Raw genomic sequence first — 6813 nt, 5'->3', positions numbered from 1 at the left:
TTCTGGGAGGCAGAGACTCTGCTCAAGTTTCCAAAAAAGCCACCGTAATTTCAGATGGTCTTGCTGATAGCCCAGGCAGTCACTCCAGCTTACGTGGGCATTGGGGAGTGAGAGTGAGAAAATGCTATAAATCTGATTCAGGAAAGCTCACCCAACAGAGTTTCAAAAACCTGCCCCCTCCCCCAATATGCTCCCTCCCAACAAGCTAAAAAAAACAAAAATAGGAAGCGTGATGAGTTAAAATACCAACGGTTTCGGCTGACGATCACTCACTTCTCAAAAAGTGATGGTGACGTGCTGCTGGTCCCTGGAAGTGCGTGCACAAGCACCGGAGGTTTTGGGGTCTGAAGGAAGGAAACTGGACAGCGATCAGATGCGTTTCAGGGAGCAGAGGGAGGGAAGGCCGGTACGAGGCAGACGACGGGGGTGGGGGTGGGGCGAACGAAGGGCTGAACACAAACACAAACACGTTCCGAGTCCCCGGGAAGGGCGGACCGACGCCACCTCACCATTCCCCGCCCCTGGACCCCGCGATCCTCCCCGGACCTAGGGCCCGTGGCCCGCGCGAAGCAACCCAGGGGAGCCTGTGGCAGCAGAGCTCCTACTCGCTGTAACGGCTGCAGAGTAGCTACGAGCCTCCCGGTGAGTCGGTGAGAGAGAAGGTGGGGGCCGCGAGGAGGAAAGCGAGGGGGTGAAGGGCCCCTCCGAGTCCCCTCTCCAACGCGTGAGAAGCAGACTACCCACCCGCCAACTCTGTCCGGTCCGCAATCGCCGCTCCCCTCTTCCGCCGCCGCCGCCTGGAGGGAAGTCGGAACGGCGGGGGTCACGGCGGGGGTCAGAGGGTAAAGGTCTTGCTCCCAGCAGCCTCCGCGGTGGATACGTCGCCATCTTGGATCCGCGGGACAAGAAAATTCATGCGGTGAGTTTTTGGCAAAATTTCGGAAGTCTGGCAGCGGGGCGCGCGGCGGGAGCGGCGGATTCGGGGCCCTCGCAAGGCGGGGGAATGCCTCGGGGCCGGGCCGGTCGCGCCCGGGGTCCGCGGGCAGCGTCCCGGCCCGCCGCTTCCCGTTGCTTTTGTCTCGGCTCCAATCGAGAGAGGGAGAGCGGAGCGGGCGGGGAAGGGGGGGTGGTGGCGGTGGAGGGAGGGAGGGGGTGTGTATGGGGAGGGTGGTGGACGGGACGTAAAGCGTCGCTGTAGTCGGGTAGCTGCAGCGGCAGTTCTGGATCCTAGGCCCGGTCCCTTCGGCTGGCGCTGGGGCTTCCCCCAGACTCCTCTCCCCCGGGCTCCCGCCAGCACGGAGAAGCCTCCGTCGCGCTGCTTCTTGGGGAAAAAGAGAAGGCGACAGCGGCGGTGGCCAAGGACCCCGGGCCCGCTTTAGACGGCGCTGCCGCCTTCCCAGCAGTTGCCCCGGTCTTTGGCATTTCACATTCTTTCAATACACGTACATCATCTGCAACTTGTCTGTGTTTCTGTGTATGTATATGTGAAAGATGGGGGACCCTGGACTGGCTAACGGGTCTCAGGAGCTGCCAGGCCCTGGAGTACCGAAGGCTGTGTATGGTGGAAGGAGGAGTGCAACTGTGATGCTTCCTCTGCTTCCGCACCCAGAGGGTGAAGCTTCCGTAGTGTGGTAGTGACTGAGTCCGGAGAGTCCTGGGGCGGCGGAGGAACCCGAAACGCCTCGGTCTGTGAAGTTGCTAGCCCTGGGTTTCTACTTCCGCCGGGGCCTCTCCACCTTTTGCTGTCTTGAGTCTAAGTGAAAAGTTTCACGGAAGAAGTGAGTAGGGTTAAAACTTAGTTCTTAGTTGAGGCTCTGGTCCGTTTAGGAGAGAAAGCCTCTAACTCCTGCTAACTGTGGTCCTTAGCGAATATGAGTTTTTTTGTTTTTGTTTTTAATGAGAACATTTCCAAGGTCTTAAAATTTGCATTTATTCCAGGCCCTGTGGGTACGATATTACAACCATAAAAGTCTTGCATACGGGTGCCACCCTCTCGAAAGGAAGCTAAGCATCAACTCCCTTAGAATCCGAGCAGATGCCTTCAGTTTTTAACATCCAGAAGACCGAATGCAATACATTTTGTTTCATAAAACTCTTGGTCAGAGAATTCTACTCCTTTCTTAATCTTCTAGTCGTTTTCTAATAATTAAATACATTGATAGCAACCCTTAGATTCTTGGTGAAATGGTAGGAAGTACCTAGTTAGAATCTGTCACGAGGGAGGCCTTGCTTGAATTTAGAGTTCAAAGCTGAACAAATTTTCTGTCATGCTTGATATTAGGAATTTCTAGACTTCTGGAATCGTAAGTGCAGCTTTATTTGCCCCTTAAAACAACTTAAGTGGAAGTAATAAATATGGAGGCAGGGCATAGAAATTTGAAAATATTTGTTTACATACCGGGTTTATGTTGTTTGGAAATACTTAGTATATTTGACAGGTTCTCAAACGTGTTACTAGTGAACACGTCTTTCTTGCAACTTTGGAAGATAACTTTATCCTAGGTGTAAGGAGTTGGTTAAGATCGCAGTGGCCTGAAATGACTAAATGGCTGCATTCAGACAGTTTGATGTGTACATTCAGATCTCTTTTCCTGAAATACTCCTTAGTGGATCAAGATCTTTAGTTAACTTTGTCATGTTGAACATCTTTTCAGTTTGTAGTTCTTGTGTAATATTAAACCTAAAGGAAAAATACAAGATACATGTAAAAAGAAAAGAACTTGTGCTCCACTTGTTTCTTGACTTTGTAAGATCCTTACTTAATTTTACAAAGGTTCTTTTCTCTCAGTTTTTCCCCCGCTTGAGGGCTTGAAGTGCAGTGACTTCTGTGATTACTTTGTATTTTAGATAGAAATTGAGAAACTCACATTTTGGCATCTTGATTAATGCTGCATCAATAAAAATAATGTGAGCATCGTTTTTTGGCAGAACTCTTTTTATTATAAGTATACGGTATAAAGATATCTGTAACCTAATCTGATACTCTTGGGGAATTAGAATTGCTTATATATTCAACCAACCAACAGATACAACCTTTTAAAGATTTTTAGTTTCTGGAATCCTTTAGTTTTAAAGTAAATTTTTGTGGCAGAAAAATGAGGGCGTAATGCATGAGTGATTTATGTTCCCTTCCATTTCGAATTACTTGATCTTGAAGATAAAGTTCAGAATGATATTCCTCCCCAAGAGAGCTAGTTACTTATGTTTTTACTTAATAACTTTAGATATTTAATTAACTCTTTGACTTCTCAGAGATACTTCACAGTTAGTTATAATCTGAAAATTCTTTGTTCAGAAGTAATTAAATACTTAGATTTATGAGTAGATTTTATTAGAAGTGCTTCTAACCCAGTTGTTTTGGTTTTTAATCTCTTCAGTAGATACTGGTATTAAAAGTACTTGTATTTTGAAAGACCTTTGCAGAATCTTTTGCAACCTCTGGGAAATTATATGTTTACCTTTTCATTCACAAATATGCTTCATAAGATTTTCTAATTGGGAAAAGAAAAAGTATGCTTCATATTTACATATGAAATAATACTAGACATTAATAGATTGATAAAAATAAGTCAACTTTTTTTTTTTTTGCTTTTAAAAGCTGTGTTAAACTATTTTTTGTCTTAACATTTTTAACTGTAGAAAGTTCATTCTATTAAAATTACATATTTAAAAGCAGACTTTCCATATACTTGCTTATTAGGCATTTGAGAACAACTTACGCAAATAGTGATACAATCTTAGGAAAAGATACTACTAAGATTTTATTTGTTACTTAGACTTCTACTAGATGTTGTGACACAAAGAAGCAAAAGAAACCAAGGTACCAGGTAGGGCTGCTTTAGAGGCAGAGTTAAACTGAGTCGCACTGTAATGTTGGAATAGAATCACACACAGTACTGATACCATAGTATTGATAACAAAGGAATCATTCTGGTTGATGATAGGTGTGATTGTTCTTCCTTAACTATGGATGATTTCTACCCCAGATACTTAAAGGAGTAGAATTTCCTTGTGAATTTTACTGGATTTTTTTTGAAATATCTATACTAAAATTGGTGTCTGTTTAGGAAGTCTACTTTTGAAAACAAATAGAACTGACTAATGAGTTGTAAAAATTAATTTTTACCTTGGTTTTTTTATTTCTTGGTTTTACCTTGCTTTCTTTAACTTTTATATATACATATATATATTTTTTTTTTTTTTTTCCTCTTTGCCTTAGCTTTTCTGTTTGACATCCTTTTTTAAACTCTTAAAACTCCTCTTGTGACAAGTCTGATAACGGCTAGTGCTGATATAGCTTGTTTATTTATTTACTTTGTCTGTATTATTAGAAATGACCTGGAAAAAAGAATTCTTAGTGGTTTATTTTTTCTGATAGTTCTCTGAAATACAGATGATAATCTCTTGATATTATTGCTTGGGGGTATGCTGTACTGTGAATTAATAAAATGTTTTATAGTGTTTTGTTTTTGGTAAGACCTCATAGCTTATATAATCATGAGATGCAAAATAAATTATCTAAGAAAAAAAATTTTTTTCCTGGATACACTTTAATGGTTTGTATATATTTAGACTGGGGAATCTAAGTCTGTTTAGATAAAGCTTGATATTTTGGACATATTTGCCAGTTACCCTGAAGGTATCCCCCCTACCCTCACACACCGCCCCCACCCCCCCAAGTCCCCCGTGCTTTTTTTTTTTCCTTTCATGCTTATGTTTTTATGTGGGGCTTGAATGGGTAGTGGTGGTGATATTTTTACCATCACTTCTCAGTTGTTTGACAAACTTTATTTTTCAGAACTACATAGTGCCACTGTCTTAATGAACCTATAGTGTCACTTTCTTAATGAAATCTTTTCCTGATTTCCCAAATCCTTCTGCTGTACTGCCTTTATTCCTCAGATTTCTATCATTGAGTGTATCACACTGTATTGTAATTTACTGTCCATCCCCACCATCCATAATAACCTCCGCTGGGTTGGAAGCACCTGAGAGGTAGGGCTTTGTCTTACTTACATTTACATTTCTAGTACCTTCTGGTAGGGCTTTGTCTTACTTACATTTACATTTCTAGTACCTTCTAAGTGATTGATACTTGGTTATCAATAAATATGCAATAAGCTGAACTGGTGCCAGATTGTCACTTGACACTTAGTGGTGTCATTGTGCCGTTTCCCAGTCCACACCTTGGAAGAAGATTAGAAAAGGGGATGGAGAAGAAGGGCATCCTGTATTCCTTTACTTCCTTGAATTGTTTCTTACAGTTTTGCTTCGTAATAACCTATGGGAAACTATAACAAGCTTCGTAGAGAAATGCGTGTGGAGTAAGAACAGGACTTAAAAAAGTAGCAGAATGTTTCTGGCAGTATCTAGGTCTACATTTCTTGCTGTATTGTATGATTAAGGTCAGTGCATGAAGGAGATATTTTGTATTTACCCCATAATATATATTTATAGTTGCTTAACCATGAGATACTGTTGGATTTGGGCTTTTTGAAGTTAGATTCTATGTCCTTGCCTTTCTCCACCTTTTTATTCCTAATGCCTGGCCCAGTGCCTAGTAAAAAGGAAGAGTTCTGTAGTTTTTGAATACCGTTCTCCTTATGAAAATTGGGTGAGATGATTTAATGTGTTTTTATTGGCTGTCTAAATTTCAAAAAGCTCTAAAGGACTTTTTTTTAAAAGCAAACATGATGGCAAATTCCAACTGAAATTAGTAGCCTAATCATAGTGTTATCTGACTTAACCTGATTTTTCATTTTTATGTAGAAATATTAATGTATTTGATTGCAAGTGCTGCCTAGACCACCCTGTGAGGTTTTAGGTCATGATATGCTATCTTAACTTTCTAAAATCTGACAAATTCCAGTTCTGAGAAATATCTGGCCTTTAAGGGTTTGAATAAGAGATTGTGCACCAATTTTGTGTTCATTTTTTGAGCTATAGAAATAAAAACAGTAAATGACTTCCAGAATTGCATTTACTGGAGATGTTAACATTTGACTTACGATCTTAGAAATGCCTCATTTGCCTATATATTTTTCATTGACTTTTTAATGACAAAAAGCTATGAAAAGATACAGAGAGAATTTGTTCTAGTACTTGGAACACCAAATTTTTCTGTGTTTTTACTGAATTGAAATGTCTTTCCTTATGTGAAAGTAGATGAGAATGCATACACAGTACATATTTACTTTGCCAAGAAATGATAAAATAAGAGAAAAATTTGTGTTCTGGCAGTTTAGGTAACAGTGAATAGATTTGCCTGTTTTCAAACATATTGATATATCATTTTCCATTTATATTTTTGGGTGTTGAAACATAACCATTTTGTATCAACATCTGGACAAAATGTAATGACTGATCAAGTATTAATAATACAGTGTGTTTGGGAGAGGAACATTTGGTTTTGTGTCATATCTGGCAAGAATGTGTTTTTATATTAACTTTTTACATTATAGATTATGATGCTATTCATACAAATTTTGTACTTAATCTTCTGTTTGTAAGAGTCCTTCATAGGTTGGTAAAATAATGATAATTACTAAGTTTACCATGCTGTTCAAAGGACCTCATTCCTTTTGACTTTGTTTTACTACTTAATAATGTACGTAAAAAAAACAATACTTGGTAGTCTGCAAAGCACTTTCATAATACACCACTATAATTTTATAGTGTCATTTTAATGTTAAGTTAAAATAAGTTTAAACTTTTTAATAAAAGGTTAAATTTTAACATTAACTTAAAGATAGAACAGTCAATGTGTTTTGATTAGCATGAAAATTAGTAATTGGGAATTTTGAAGGCCATTTT

At 40.1% G+C, this 6813-nt stretch overlaps 1 protein-coding gene across 3 annotated transcripts in view; it reads left to right on the top strand.

Moving 5' to 3' along the window:
* Nucleotides 1–782: 782 nt before the first annotated feature.
* The window catches only part of CNOT2 (CCR4-NOT transcription complex subunit 2), a 132050-nt gene continuing 126019 nt past the window's right edge, over nucleotides 783–6813 (top strand). For 2 of the 3 annotated variants that reach the window (XM_070789290.1, XM_070789287.1), the window contains exon 1: nucleotides 783–919. The gene's annotated coding sequence lies outside the window, so the exon portion shown is untranslated. The remainder of the gene's footprint in view (nucleotides 920–6813) is intronic. The other variant, XM_070789292.1, reaches the window with a different exon arrangement.

The sequence above is a fragment of the Bos indicus genome, chromosome 5, assembly GCF_029378745.1.
Source record: "Bos indicus isolate NIAB-ARS_2022 breed Sahiwal x Tharparkar chromosome 5, NIAB-ARS_B.indTharparkar_mat_pri_1.0, whole genome shotgun sequence".
In the NCBI taxonomy this organism is placed as follows: Eukaryota; Metazoa; Chordata; class Mammalia; order Artiodactyla; family Bovidae; genus Bos; species Bos indicus.
This window is presented reverse-complemented; position numbering and strand designations above follow the sequence as displayed.